This window comes from Gobius niger (genome assembly GCF_951799975.1).
Source record: "Gobius niger genome assembly, chromosome: 11".
In the NCBI taxonomy this organism is placed as follows: domain Eukaryota; kingdom Metazoa; phylum Chordata; class Actinopteri; order Gobiiformes; family Gobiidae; genus Gobius; species Gobius niger.
The window spans coordinates 20,336,131-20,352,354 of NC_136862.1; the positions used below are offsets into that span (position 1 = coordinate 20,336,131).

General features: G+C 39.6%; 1 protein-coding gene across 1 annotated transcript in view; it reads right to left on the reverse strand.

Annotated features, from left to right (window-relative positions):
* The window catches only part of LOC306970884 (FRAS1-related extracellular matrix protein 2-like), a 101,519-nt gene that overhangs the window by 71,906 nt on the left and 13,389 nt on the right, over positions 1–16,224 (reverse strand). The window lies entirely within an intron of this gene.

Consider the following 16,224-nt stretch of genomic DNA (forward strand, 5'->3'; position numbering starts at 1 on the left):
CATGGGCCTGTAGATAAACCCTGTCAGACTAAACTCAGACTAAACTGATATAATTGTTTTTGTCCCACAGACACAAACATCAGGTTTGAAATCTAGAAAGTATTTTATCTGCACTCCTGCGTTTTACTGTAATTGATTAATTTTTATGTTGATGTTTTATTGATTTTATCGGTTTTCTTGTAATTTTATGCAACTGTGAAGCACTTTGAATCGCCTTGTGTATGAATTGTGCTCTACAAATAAACTTGCCTTGCCTTGATACTTGAGCAACAATCAAAGGAGATTTTTCACACAGTGGTTTCTGCCGCACAGTGTGGTTCTGTCTGCTGCTGCGGTGACTGTCCCCTCTCTGTTAGGCCTCCATCTGCCATATAGATTATACCCAAACATCTCCAAACCATTACTGAAAAATATGAAAGCTGTGATCTGCAACTACGGCATTAAGCCATACTAGTTCTAACCACATCGGAGAAAATAGCCAACCAAAAAAAGACCAAAACTGCACAGACATTGTATTGTCATCTGTGAAGTTGTTCAATTATCATTATGCACAACGCGGCATCAACAGCAATAAATGTCGCCGTTTTCCATTTGCCAGCTGTTCTCACTTTGCATGCCAATATATTTACCAAATACTGGGCATAGTGATGAGCCCTGTTTTGTTATTTTCCTTGTTTTCCACAACAACAAATTAAAAAACAATTTCTAACGCAATCTCAGAATTTAACAAGATGGATGTAGTTACAAGTGATGTCAATTTATTCATTTAGTTTAAGTTCATCTCCATAGAAACCACCGGGGGTCACATCACGAAAGAGCAGGTTAAGTTCGAGTTTTAAAGATAGAAACATTATTAACCAATTACTATGCGGGTGTGGAGGTGGAAATGAGAGCGAGCGCAGGAGGTCAAAGCAGAGCTACAAGAGCTACATTTGATTGGAGAGAAATGTAGAGCAACAGTGAACTTTCAGGCATTTTATTGAAAATTACCAGATTAGCTATGTTTGCAGCGTAAAAATCTATTTCTGGATAGAGCCGGGTTTACATTTATGGCTTTGCTATGTTAATATAAATCTTGAGTACAACACTGAAGTCTATGGTGCTGCTTTACCTAAATAAATCTTTTTCGTAGTACCTCTTGGGGTAATGCAAGTGTTGATGGAATGATTGGAGGGTCTTTCATCTCCCACTGGTGTCTCTGGCCAGAAAATCACAATTGCAATTTTCCCTGCACCGGGTCAGTGGCCCCAATACACACTAATGGTATCACGAAAGAGAAGCTAACGGGCAAAGCTAACTGCGGGCTCCGTTGTAAAATTGGATGTACAATATCCCTCTCTCCCTTTGTCTTTTCTGTCAGCGTAGTATTTACTCTCACAGTCTATTAATGAGTAAAAACAGGGACATGCTACGACACCTGCAGTGGCGCTTATGGCCTCTAGGGGCACGGGTTACTTAGTTCTGCTTTAAGAGAAAATTATGGCGCCACATGAGAAAATACATTTTGAGAAAATTAAGTTAAAAAGAAAAGAAAATTAAAAGAAAAGAAAAAGAAAGAAAACTAATGAATGAAACAGTGAACTAATAAAACACCTCATTGTGTAGATCATTATTACTTTGTTTCAGATGAAAACCTTAAACTTGAACAAACCTAGTCTTGCGTGCTTTGTCTCCCCTTAATTTCAGTTTGGTAAAAAGGATTGTTAAGTAGTAAAAGCAAACGCATGCCTTTACTGACGTCTCTGGGTAAATAAAACAAAACTTGTAAGTATGATAATAGTGAAAAGTGACACGTCCCTTTTAGCGAAGCGACAGGCAACAATTTCTCAATTTCACTGTTACAGATTGACCAAAAGACAAGGAAACTGCAGAAAGGGTAAGTGGACTTGTATGTCCCAAAAATCAATCATGCCTGGCTCAAGGCAATCCAATTCGCTCCCAGTATGATGGGAGGGAACCTGGTGTGAATATCTAAATTACTCAGGAGCTAAATCAAAGTATATGCTATGGCATAAATGTGAAGAAATGAATGACAGCTGCCGATACTACGCACTTGTTTGGCAATAAACAAATAAATGACAGGGCTTTTGCAGAATACATTTAAGAGAATCAAGCCAGGACTTAAACAGTATATTAGGGTCATATGGAGACGAAGAAAAAAAGAAGAGTAGTCCTGAGTGACAGGACACTGTTCTTTGTTTAAGTAATAAGCTTGTACTGCTTGTACTGCTTGATTCAGATTAGGTATAATTACCACAGGGCAATCGTATGCGAGCAGGATCTTGTGGCGATCTCTCAACAATACCAAAACAAACCAACTTCCACTTTCCTGTTTTTACTTCTTTTGTATCTAGAACTGTCTTCATCCAAATGTGCTTAACCACTTTTGTAAACCATCTCTAACTGTGCCAAATGTATTATAATGTACATATTATTCTGGAGCCCCGCATACTGTATCTTTCTGAGGTCCTCATGTACTGTTGATATCCAACTAGCATCCAAAAACCCACCAATATTTTAAATGTGTAAATGTGGCATTAGAATGTTGCTAAAATAGCCCCAGATAAATATGAGTTCACTTGTTAATAGCGGCCCACGCTGCATCTATCCAGTGTAGTGCTGCGGTGCATAAATCTGATGCTTGTCAAAATACACACATCCTCCGCCTCCACATGATTTTCATTTGACTCGCAGGCAACAACAAAAGCTGATGTTTGGCTGGGGAAGTCACTGCTTGTCACTTTGACACCCAGCATTGATACGTGAATGACTGTTTTTAGATATTTGAACAGTTGTGTTTACCAGGTGCGCTGCTGCGGCTGCTGCTATGCATTGGGAAGGAGAGTCCATTTACGGGTCCAACCAATAACAAATAGCAGCTCATGTTTGCATGGGGTTTGTGTTGCCACCTTCTAAGCTTGCCTCAGGCGCTCAGTGCAGAGTGGAGATGTGTCCAGAGTAAGTGATCAGAGGATTGACTAGGGATCCACCTTTACAAGCATTAAGTATTAAAAACACTGCTCCAGTCCAGGTGAAGGAGACGGCGGGCTTATTGGGGGAGGGTGGGAGTAGCACAAATTAACCTTTAAAGGTTAAGTTGTGCATTTGTCTAAGTGGGAGGAAGACAAATAGATTTAATTGCTTCAAATCAGATACAATAAACATCATTAGTACTAGTCTTTGTAAAGGATATGGAAAATTACCTCAAAAGCATTAAGTAATTACTGGTCATTAATCAAGTAGTTCTTGTTTTGCACAAAGCATGAAGCACTGAATCAATTTATAAGATACAGTCTGGATTTAAGACATTTTATTCCAGTGTAAACACTTCATCACAGTGATAACAATCCCATTTAAGCAAATTCTTAGTGACTGTGACAAGCTTTAGTCATGAGCTTTAGCACAGAATCTTCAACTCGATCTCGAAAACATTTCAATATCTTTCTCAACACTGTTGGCACAAAAGTAAATGGCTTAAATAACAATGTTGATGTTATGAAAATCGATATAAAAGTTCTCTTACAAACATTTCCAAACCAAAGAAACATCAACACCCCAATACATACAAATAAGTAAAACACATTTGCTGATACTTAAGCTGGAGTCTAATATCAAGCTCCAGTGGCTTTTAAGACCTACACGTCACATTCTGTTTGACAAAATTGTTGTATTTTCATTGTTGTTTCCCAATGACACCACATCATAACATTAAGCCTAAACCTGCTGTTTTCCCCAAAATAAGATGATGATATTTATCACTGCAGGATATCTTTCCTTTGTAGTATTCGGTAGCCATTAGGCATGAGAGTGCACAGGAACACCTGAGGCGACCCACACAAGCCTTCACAAACTGACGAGTGAGGTGCTGGAGAGGCCCCTTTGAAGTGACTGAGACGCTCTTAATAACCAGGAAGTTCCTATTGAAGTCTACAAAGAGTGGCACATACAACCGTGGGCAGCGCTTTTGGGCAAACGCTCCGGGACTTGGAAAAACTGCCTTCCTTAGTCTATAAGGCATGTCTTATATTTCTAAATGATTAGAATATTGCTGTTTGGCGTATCCAGAGGTGGAAAGCAACCAAGCCTCAATTTTCTTTGTCAAGTGAAAATGTGGGGGGCAAAGACTCACACTTTGGGCAATAGTATCAGAATTCCATTTGATCACAATTCATGATCTTCATTCTTTATGCTGGTACACAAGTGTAGGGCAGCAGGAAAGTCTCTCCATCCCCTTCTGTCCTTCGCATTCATCTCTGTGTGATTATTAGGATCCTTCATCTCAGCCTCTACTTTCTGGGTAGGTCTTGAGGTGTCTTGAGGCGTTATGTCTTTCCTTCAGGAGTCCAGAAGGGCTGCTCTGGTGATAGAGTCAGTGCTCCTTCAAACACGCATGTTCAGACGGTTGCAGCAGCCAAACACAGTCCTCCACAGTTTTCGCACCCGGAGGATCCATCCATCCATTTTCTTCCACTTGTCCGTTTCCGGGTCGTGGGGGCAGCTGATACTCCCAAGCCTAGTGCGGCTCGATCTTTAGTTTGACACAGCTCTTGACCGGCCTTTTGTGTCTCTTTTCTTCAAGGGGAATGTTCTCCTCGTATAACCCCGTGTGCCCCACCACGTGCATGCGCTTCACTTCTCCCTGTGTGGTGATGGAGAGCGCTAGATCGGTTGGTGAAAACACTTAAACACTTGCGTTACTATCTCCGTGACTGTGAAGAACCGACTACTTTCTCTGGTTAGCCTTGAGTTGCTGTTGTTACCACCTTATTAAAGCGTCGTCCCCCGCACGTCTCACTCCCCTCGTAGCAAACGCAGGCGCTCCTCATTTGTTCAAATGTGAAATACCGAAGAACCACTGGCTTTTTTTGACTTGTGTTTACAACTCGGAGCAGAAGAATTGCGGTCTGCAGCAGCCACAGATAATCTGTGTGCACTCTTTGTGCAAAAGGCTTTGGTGTGAAAGAGAGCCAGCTTTATATTGTCTCTATTAAGTAACTGCAACGTTTTGTGTCATTTCAGAGTGCACTTCAGAGTGTCTGGTTATCTCTGCCCATCACACGCTGAAAGCTTGACTGAAGCTTAACAATGGCAGTAAAGTAAATGTGTGTTATGGTAAAGAACTGCACTAAACAGAAAATACCTCATTTTGACAATCTCACAAATGGATGTATAACCATTCAATTTTACATCATCACATTGTCCATGCACCCTCCCAGAACAGACATGGATATTGTAAAGCTTTACTGGACCATAGATGGACTGATCCTCATGCAACAAGTTCACTGTGGCAATCCCTGAACAGTAGTACGACTCCAAAATGTTTTATTATGGCGATAAACCATGGTAATAACAGACATACTCAGTTAATTAATTTCAAAATCCTCTCAATCTATTTTCAATAAGCCCTATTGCAACACCAGACAGCTGACAAGGCTTTACTGGGTCTACAACCTTTTTTCCCTTGCATGTTCCTTCAACAACATAAAAATATCACAGAGATATGGTTTGTGTAACGTCGAGTAACAACTTTGCCAGAGTAAAGAGCAAACACAATGATACATCCTCTTAATGGTCCTCTATTATGTTTTATTCAGACTTTTATAACTCCTCTACACACCTTAGTCTTGGAATTTGTAGTGTTTTAACTTAAAATTATAAATATGTTATACAAAATGTTTGCAGAGGGAGCACTTCTTTCTCTCTTGCTCTAGTGACTAGAGCAAAAATGAAACTTTGTAAATCATAAGCTACCTGTAAACATCTGCGCAAGGAAAAAGAGAGTTTGATCACGGGTCCAAACAGGTTTGGTGAACCCAGACAGATATATGCATAATTCCTGAAGAATGCACGTTGATAGGTTGGAGACCCCTGATACTGATTCATTAGTGGAAGTGGTAGTACCCAAACATTTTAATCTTTTACTTCTACTGACGCTGTCATTTTGAAGTTATAGTTGTTATATTTGAGCTGACTGACTTTGAATTCTGTGTCACTTTTATCTGCGTAAACCCAATGACACTTCTGAGAGACAGCTGGAACTGCATTACATGAAATAACATTTGACACATTTTTTTTCTTGCTTTTCTCACGTTCCCAAACTCATTAAAACAGAAATACATTTTGGCTCTTCTTTCCCGACTTCTGGAATGTTTACTTTAGATATATGGTTTTTAATAGGGTTTGGAGGCATCTGTAATAAAGATGCGCTTGATGGCTCCCCAGCGCATTGAGCTTCATAGCCGACGCGTGAAGAGAAGTGTAAATTAATGTATCGCTTTATATGATTCGTCTCATAAAATTCAAATATAAACTGCACAGCTATGTTCAGCGAAAATTAAAACAGTGTAGAATACCGTGAGTACATTGGGAATCATTTCAGAAGAAACAACTCTGTTAAAAGAATTATAAGAGCCTTATAAACAAGATTTCTAGTTCAGAGATATACATAATCATTGACTCTTTCATTCCACAGTGAAAGAAACGGTTTACGAAAGCCATCCATTTGTATCTTTACTTGTAGGTTTTCTGACTTGTGGCATGAGAAAGTATTGACCCTGTCTTTCAAAGGGACCAACACCATTCAAACTCTTTCAGAGAGTGTCTGCTTCTTGCTATTTGTGCTGCTGCTGCTGCTCCTACTATCTAAGAGCAATTTCATTCTGGTTTTGTACTCACATTCACGGTAAACACACCAAACCAGGACAAATCCATGTCTGAACCAGGTCTAGACTTGGTCTAAACAAGACAGAAGATGAAGGCTTTTAAATCGAACTAGAGGGAGGAAAAAGTAAGTGAACCCAGGGATCTCGCTGAACTGCAGCAGTTTTGTAAAGAGAAATGGTCCAAGATTGATCCTGATCGTTGTGCACGTTTAATCTGCAACTACAGAAAAGCAGTTATTGCTGCAAATGTAGGGTCAGCCAGCTATTAAATACAAGGGTTCACTTCCACGCTGTTGTGAATGTCTCAGGTTTTTCTGCAAAATATCTTGATAAACTTGAAACGTGTATTCATTTTTTCCACTGATGATAGCACGTTGTCCAGGCCCCGAGGCAACAAAACAGCCCCACACCATCATTTTCACTGCTCCATACCTCACAGTGAGCAGAGGGCTTGATGTGCTGTTCCAGTTTTCCTCACATGACCTGGTGTGTTCCTCCCAAACTATTCAACTTTGGTTTGCGAAAGAGCACTTGGATGCTCCACAGCAATACTGGCAAAATATTCAGTGGACTGATGGACCCAAAGTCGAATAGTTTGGTTTTGCTATCATTACTTGGAAACTTAATTAAAAGTTTATCAAGCTATTTTGCAGAAATGTTTGGGTGGTATTAGTTTAAGCAGGCACTGTTAACTCATTCTTGTGATTTTAATAAAGATCAGACCACATTTTATGACCAATTTAGGCAGAAATGCGATATGGTCGTGACGTATGTAATGCGCCCGAGTGAGTGAAGCAGCCATCATAACTCTTGGGGGCATTCCTTACGCATTCCAAGGCTTCAGTTTTAATATCTGGATATTTGGGAGCTGAGCCAGAACGTCCATTACTTTCGTATCCACCGCCATTGCCAAACAACAACCAGCAAATTGGTCACGTCACCTTCAACACCCGCCTCCCCCGCTCGCTGAATGGTAGGTAGAAAGTCAACCGATGTAACGCGGCCACTGAGATCAAGCCCAGACGTACATGTAGGGAAATTATAATTGACCGGAGTTTACGGATGGCTAAGGCAAGTGTCCCCTTGTCTTCGGGGCAGAAACAGAAACAGCTCTGACCAATTATAATACAGTGTTTACAGTATCATAATATACTTTTTTTTATACCTTACTTTAAAGGTAAAGACTAACAAATCATTGTGGTGTGGACTTCATTTCAGGCGGTGACCAATTTAAGTTAGAGTAATTACTTGTAACTAAAAGCAGATTTCACTCAAGACTTTTTTTTTTTTTTTTTTTTATCATTTGAGCAAAACATAATTAAAAATCTAGTTTGCATAGTATTCTGTCCACTGGTGCAAATATATATAAATAAATTGAAGTATTTCTCATTATAAAAGACAGAGAACAATCAGAGGTCGTTTTATTTCAAGTGTTGATGCTGCTTTTATTTTGGTGGAGACAAAAAGAAGAAAGAAAAAAGGGTCCCACTCTAGATTCGCACCAATCACACGGCACTCTGATAATGAAGTGTGTCCCTCACCAAACCGCTTCACATAATTACCCAAAGCCAGAAGTGGAGGAAGTTCTTAGAATGTGCACGTAAGCAAATAAACAAGTAATAGAGTAGAAGTAAAAGTACATTTGTATTGAACTAAAGCAACTAACTACTAATCCATATTACAAAAAGCCAATAAGTGAGTGGTATATCTAACTTCATTACAAAAACTCAAAGTAAAATGTCCATTGAAATCAGTTACTTTGCACTTCTAAATTCCAGGCTAACCAGGGAAACGTGGTGAAGACAGTTTAGGTAGATCCATTGTTCCCGTAGGGTCATTTTGAGTCTGTGGTATGTCGGGAGCAGCGTGAAGAGGGCAGGTATCTGAAAGAGCCTATTGTTTAGAACCAGCGTGCAGGAACTAGACGGAGACGAGGTGATGAGGGGAGAGGCGCAGGAGTGCAGGTAAGACTAAAAGGTTTCTTTGGCAGTACGGACGCTCAGATGCCAAACATGTCTGACTAAATCAATAAACATGGATTAAGAGCAGAGTTTAAGTGGCAACAATTCATGGTAATGACACGGCGGATCAGTGTAGGCTATTGTTGTGAGTGACCAAATTAGTTTAGTTAGAACTGCTAGAAGACCTTAAATATAATGGAGATTATTGATGTAGAGAAAGAAGGGGTTGACGTCATGCTTATGTTTTTGGTTATTTTTTTTTACAGGAGTTGATAGCGAATTATGGCAGGCTTTTCCCTGCATTCAAAAATTATTACACTATATATATACTGTATATACACATTATTTTCTATAGAGTTGCATGGGAAATTTTCAAAATGCATTTTCCTCATCTCACTCACAAGTTAACATTACTGCTTAAAGGCACACTGTGTAACATTTTCGACTATACTGTTACCATCAATACAAAACATGCTCCTACCAGCTCGACACAGGAAATGCTATTTTTGCAGTGGGTAATCAAAGAATGGATTGTTTAAAGGAATAGGCCACCGTTTTTACATACTAAGATATGTTCTTACCTCACTTTAGACGTGTTAATATATCCCCGTCTGGTCTTTGTCCGTGCGCTCTGCCAGGCAAACGGAGCACATACGCAGCCTCTCCCACATGTCACATAGCTCCAAAAAAGCTCACGATAGAAGCTACCAAGCTCTTCCACGTGTTCCCTATTTAAATAAAGTTACGTGAAGTCTTTTCATGCGAAGTATATTTACACAGAAATGTAACATGTCGATTTTATAAGCAAATAAAAAGGGGTACTATATTGTGAGGCGTAATCATACGAGGAGCACAGCGTCCGCGCAGTAACTCCTAAAGACTTCCCCCGCTCACTTCCGTCAATAACCTTTAGGAGTTACTGCGCGGACGTTTTACTCCTCGTATCATTACGCCTCACAATATAGTACCCCTTTTTATTTGCTTATAAAATCGACATGTTACATTTCTGTGTAAATATACTTCGCATGAAAACACTTCACGTAACTTTATTTAAATAGGGAACACGTGGAAGAGCTTGGTAGCTTCTATCGTGAGCTTTTTCGGAGCTATGTGACATGTGGGAGAGGCTGCGTATGTGCTCCGTTTGCCTGGCAGAGCGCACGGACAAAGACCAGACGGGGATATATTAACTCGACTAAAGTGAGGTAAGAACATATTTTAGTATGTAAAAACGGTGGCCTATTCCTTTAAATCTCAAATTCTGCTGACATCTCCATGGAGACGAGCTGGAGACGTACCCACTCCCGGTAAAGTTACAGTCATGCCTTGGGGGAGGTGAGCCGCTAACAGCAAAAGCATCAGGCCATTTATGAGGATTTTTTCAATGATGAAAATATCACTCATAAAATAAATGCTTGTATTTCAATTTCATTTATTGAGTGAAATTCTGGGCAGTGTGGCTTTAAAGTAACACCTTCTCTAGTCTAGTTAATTGAGCATTTTACCCCCATGAAGGACAATTAAAATAAAATAATGTACAGACTTTTTGTTATAGCTTGTTTTCAACTTTCAACCTCTCTTTTTTCAGTGTGATTTTTGCATAAGATTAATGTTGTTTTTCTTGTGTCAGTGATCCACACAGTTTTAAAGTAATAACGGTGACTGGGTGTGATGCTGCTGTTCAGTTTAAAAAATAAAAAAAATAAGGAGATTGTACAGTCAAAAAGTAAAACGCCACTCCGAAACAAGAAAGAAATGAAAACACAGCCCAACTTAAGGACATTTTGGGGTGAACTAAATTCCCCCATAATGGAAGACTTGGAAACTTGTGTCCCTCCATTAGCAGTATACCTTTACATTGACCTATACTGGCCCTTGTTATGCTGATTTTATAGATAGTTGTGTCATTATCTCCTCTGCTGTGAGAGAAGGGGAGAGAGAGAGAGAGAGTAAGAGGATCCTGGGAAACAGCCCATTGCTACTTAACTACTCGGATCCATCTGGACTTAACCTGTAACACCAGTTGTCTCCCTCCTCTGCCTCGCTCCTTCAGCCTGTAATAGGGTCACATAATCACCAGTGGCTGCCTTCGAGCACTGCCCACTTCCAACGCCCCGGGCCCTCATTACCAACAATGCACCTCAAGCTCTTAAATATCAAACGGTTTCTCTTGCTTGGAGGCTCTACACAGCCCCTCAGCCTCTAGGCCACAGCCCCCTCTCCGTCTCCGTGCTTGCGTGACTGCACATGTGAAGCGGTTTTATAAGTCATATTTAATATATAGTGTGGTACCTGCATGTGTGTGTGAACATAGCATTGAGGTGGTCATAAAGCAGGAGCCCCCAGGCAAACAGCAGCTGATTATAGGAGGCAACTCAGGAATGCGCTTTTAATTTTTTTTTTTCCGGAACTATAGGTTTGTAGATACATATTAAGCTTCGGGCGAAAAAGACCAAGCGGATTGAGGCGCTAATTGTGGATATGTCAGACTAAATGCACACACTATATGCCTGGAGTGTGGATATTTTAACTGGGTCTGGCCAAGAATATGTGATGATTCATTGGCAGAGGTGGAGAAAGTCCACTCCAAATATTATTTATAGGAGAAGTTCTGTTGCCAACATCGTTCAAGGGGAATTACTGTTGCGTTCACATGACATCACAACACTCTAAAGAGTATAAGATTTATACTGAAGTCGTTAAAAGGTCAGGATCCGATGGTAAACTGTCAAAATGCAGAAGTTTAGACCTGGTTTATAGTTAGTATGTCTGTAACTACAGGGCTTACTACATGAAACTGGCATGTTCTCTCTATCTGCAGAAATGAAAGCAGTTCTAAGTAACTCATGCCCCTTGAGGCCAGAAGCGCCACTGCAGGTGTCGTAGCATGTTGCGTTTTTTTTACTCAATAATTGTCCGTGAGAGTAAATGCTACGCTGACAGAAAAGACAAAGGGAGAGAGGGATATTGTACATCCAATTACACAATGGAGAGATTTTTTTTTCACTCAAACTTCGCTGTAAAAACTGTTTATGTGGTGCTCGCCCGCAGTTAGATTTGCCCGTTAGCCTGTTAGCTTCTTCTTCGTAAGTCTATTAGTGTGTATGGGAAAGTTGCAATTATGGTTTACTGGCCAGGGACACCAGTTTGAGATTAAAGACCCCCCAATCATCCCACTAACACCCCAGAGGGACTAGGAAAAGGATTTATTAAGGTGAACACTTAGTGACTTTTGGCCACTTGAAGAATATTCATAGGCACCGTTCGGTTTTGCCTGTTCTCACCGCTCTTTGCCTCTAGGGAAAGCTGGTTTGGGAAACTTCTGGTAAAGTTTTGATTTAGATACTTCAGTGCTAATCTATCTAGAGTCAACTGTCAGTTAGACAATGTTTTCCGAATTTAGCACTGGTGAGCACTACTTACAATGTGTGAATTTTCAGGAAGAGTTGGCACCACCAACAAAACATGATGGGTTTTGAGATTGGTGAAATCCCTGTTAATAGATTTCTCAGGTTTCCGAAATGCCGCTTTTTATTCATGGTAAAAGTGATGCGAGCTTGTTACAAAGTTAAGCCTTTATTTCCATAATGCATTTTAATTCACTGCATTAACGTCCACTTGCCCTATAGAGCATACAGCACAAACATCCTCTGTGATTTTTAAACATATTCAATTAAAATTAACGTAATGAAGGCAGTGCACGGAGGAAAGGTTTCACACTTTGTCTCCGGAGTAATTCTTAAACATCTCTCTTATGTGAAAATCAGCACATGAGACAAACCAATTACTCAGCCTCGCACCCATTTACCCTGCAAACGTACTGTATCTCTGTTCTTTTACATAACACACGCCACAATAAAACGCCACCGCCTTATCTGGAGCTAACATTAAGCCAGGAGACAATAAGCACAATTCACAGCCTATTAAATATGTGCATAAGTGGTAAAAGCAGAGGGTCCAAGCACTGAGCTCAAATCTGGACGATTACCACAACCTATTATAAACAGTTTTTTGAATTTCATGAATGTTTTATCACAGCTTGACCTTTGTGTGACTTTCTGTTATACAAATATGTATTTTTTATGAGCGTCTTTTAAAAGATTGAGTTCTGACGGGGTTTTTTCTTTCTTACGTTGTCCGAAGCAATTAATTTCTACAGTATGGCCACAGAAGGCCGTGCCTTTTAATTTTCAATAGGAATGTTTTATGAATACAGTATTTCCCCCAAAAAAAGTTATATCGAGTACTGTGCGAGGAAAGATGTTCTAGTAGGATTTTTCCGTCGTAATTAATAGGCTCCCAGCTTGTGTGTTACTCAAGTCTTATCTCATCTCTGAGAAGAGGTAAAACTTCCTTAACTCAAACAACCCAGTCCAGTCGTCGGAATTTGAAAACTTCGACTACGACGCAATACAAAGAAAGGCCCAATTCAGTTGTATAGTTCAGGCGTAAATGCTCTACTGGATGCTCACTTTGATTCCTCTTCTACTTCTGTTTGTAAGAGTTTGGGAGTGAAATCTATTTATCGTTAATACTTATTAGTTTCGTTGGTTTATTGTTCGAATTTAGGGCCAATATAGTCACATGGGAAGATATTGGATATTGGCCAAAGGTTTGCAGATATCCGGCACGTCCAAGTTTGATATACAGTATCTGGATCAAGTCTTTTTACAGACAGAAGGAACACATTAAAACATAGCATAAATAATTGATGATAATGCACAAAGGCCACAAACTGTAGATCATATTAAACTTATCTAGTCTTAAATGAACAGGCCACCTTTTATCCACCCTGGGATATGTTCTTACCTGAGCTTAGACAAGTTGATGCATATCTGTCTGGTCGTTGTGCGTGTGCTCAGTCACGCAAAAAGACCAGGTAAGAACATTACCTAAGCTCAGGTAAGAACATTTCTGTGGCCTGTTCCTTTAAGGGATAACTAAAATTGTGAAAACACACATCAATATTAATGTTAAGATATTAATATGTAGTCATTAATAACACTGTTTGAAAAAATCAATAGAAATTTTAAAGCTCATCATATTGGGTGAAAGTGCAGTTATTTAAGAATGCATGTGTTCCAAAGCATCAGACGAAATAAAGCTATTAAAAAGGATTTATTTGATCACTTTTGTCTTTAAACTGTAACATATATGGAATATTTCATCACTGACAGGGTCAAAGCACTGTGGCTTCTGCACCTGACAGCTCCTTGTATAACTGCTGTTTAACAAAGCTCAACGCCCCATGAGGACGACACGTATATCAGACAAAATGGCTAACTGGCATTGGCCTCCGAAAAATGCAGACGCAGAACTAACTCCACACCAAAGCAGCATCACCAAACTGCAACATGAATAATGTATCTTCACTTTTACGTGCATTATAGAAGTGCACATAAACTAAGTGTGAAAAAAGTAACACCTCTTGATTTAGATGGTGGAGTTCGTAAATGTGTGAATCCTGTTATAATCAAAGCGCACATCTGACTGTGCTGAACTTTCTGAAGCTAAAGCAAAGTGTGATTATAAGGATAAGATACCATTGGTGAACATTATGCACTGACTCACTTATGAGAGAAATATAAATGAGGTTGGTACGATTTTGTGAAAATTGCAATTTGTGTTTTCAAACCAAGACTCAGTTCAATGTGCACATTTTAAACACATCCAGGAATATTAACATTTGATAATAATAATAATACAAGAATCACATGCATTTCAGAATATGTTTGTAGAGGTCGTAATTACAGGGTTAGCAGGTTGTGCGACTGCATGGAAACTGACATTATGATTATTTGAAAAATATTTGTAACAATTTGTTAATTGCAACCATTCAAGTAACAATTTTTTTTGGATTGCGATCCACTGCCCTAAAACTAAATCAAAGAAAATATTATAAGTTTAAGCAATTAACAAGGATCCCGGCGAGAATATTAGTAGTAAAAATCAGTGAATCACGGTCAGGAGAGGCAAGTGAGGCAGTCATCATGAAAGGAAAAAAAAATAGAATATATGAATACAAATTAATAAATACAACAAATTTTATATAAACAAGTTATTTTTCTGATGATGATCGGGATTTCCAATTGTTTTCACAGTTGTCAATATCATATAAAAAGGCCGAGGCGGCAGCGAGCCTCCGATGTCTCCACACACACTGATCTGGGCTCGTTCATTCAGCGCACTCTCTCCCATTCTGTGCCTTTTTTATCCCCAAAATATTAAATACATTTGTAAATAGTCTTTTTGTTTCAGCTTCAGTTTTCTATCGTCTGGAGAAACAATCTGGAACATGCATGATACATGTTTATTTGACTGCAATATGATTCATATGATAGTCATTTACTATTGCAGGTCTTTCGGGGGTACAGCTCTAATGCACTGCCTGATGATGAGGGGGCCTGTGTCTGATCACACATTTGTACAACAAAAAAAAGGACTACAAGTTAAAACCAGTCAATTACATTTCTCCGCACGGTGTAGGAGAACCGTTTCAAATGTAAAGGGATGATTAAAAATGAAAACATTATTGACTAGGACATGCAAAAGGAAAGTCTCACGATGACGACACGGCTACCAGAAACTGCAAGTTACATCTTCCTACAGTTTTGTTGACTTTATATTGGAGTCTATAACATGTGCCTCACCAGTACGCATGTTGTTTCAAAGCCAATTCTACTGATCCAAGCAACAACTGACCAAACACATCTTTGGACAGTGGGAGTAACACTAAGTCCTTCTTGACACAACTCTTTCTTACTGACTGTGAACTAGCGCAAGATAACTGGGATTTTTGGCCAGTGGATTCTATATGAACTTCAAAGGCATATGAACCTCAAAGACACGTAAGACCAACCTTTTTATTGAACAGGGAGGTCAATTTTGCATTGCGCTGCAAGCTTGATTGCTACGGAATTTCCTCTCAGACTCTCCTCGCCAGGTTATTCAACTACAGCGGTGAACAATCGCGCAGACATAACTCAAGACTAAAACTGGATATTACAAGGCCTGGCAACCGTTAATTCAAATTCCTTGTTTGTTCTGGGCATCTATAAAATGCACTTGGGAGGAATATGAACTGTAATTTCATGGAAGGATAAAAAAATTATAAAATAAAAGGTTTTACCATTAAGACAGGGTACCTTGTTTTCAAATTTGAAAGCCATTCATAGACTTCTTTCTTTCAAGCTTCAAACATATAATTGAAGGGAATGGGATGCAGCGTTGGCTTGTTTGTGTGTATTATTTTTTTCTTTTGTCTATTCCCATTTTGGAGTTTTGTATTTTCGTCTGTGCTCAGTATGACAAGACCTGTGTGCGTAGTTTTGATAATAAACATACATGGCTGTGGCACTGTATTCATTATGTTTGTTGAGCTGGGAAATGCATTCTGCACAACTGGTTATTCTCAATCGAGATGCACAAACTCCTGATTGTGCCGTGCCGTGCGATTAGGGCCAACTCACGCAAAGAGGTTTTCATTTTGCAAGGCTGTTTTAAAATGAACGTACAGTCTATAGCTCCGGAGAGAGTGCTTCCCTCTGCCAGCTAAGACATATTCACAGCCGCGCCATATTCATAAAGAGGGCCTAAGCAGC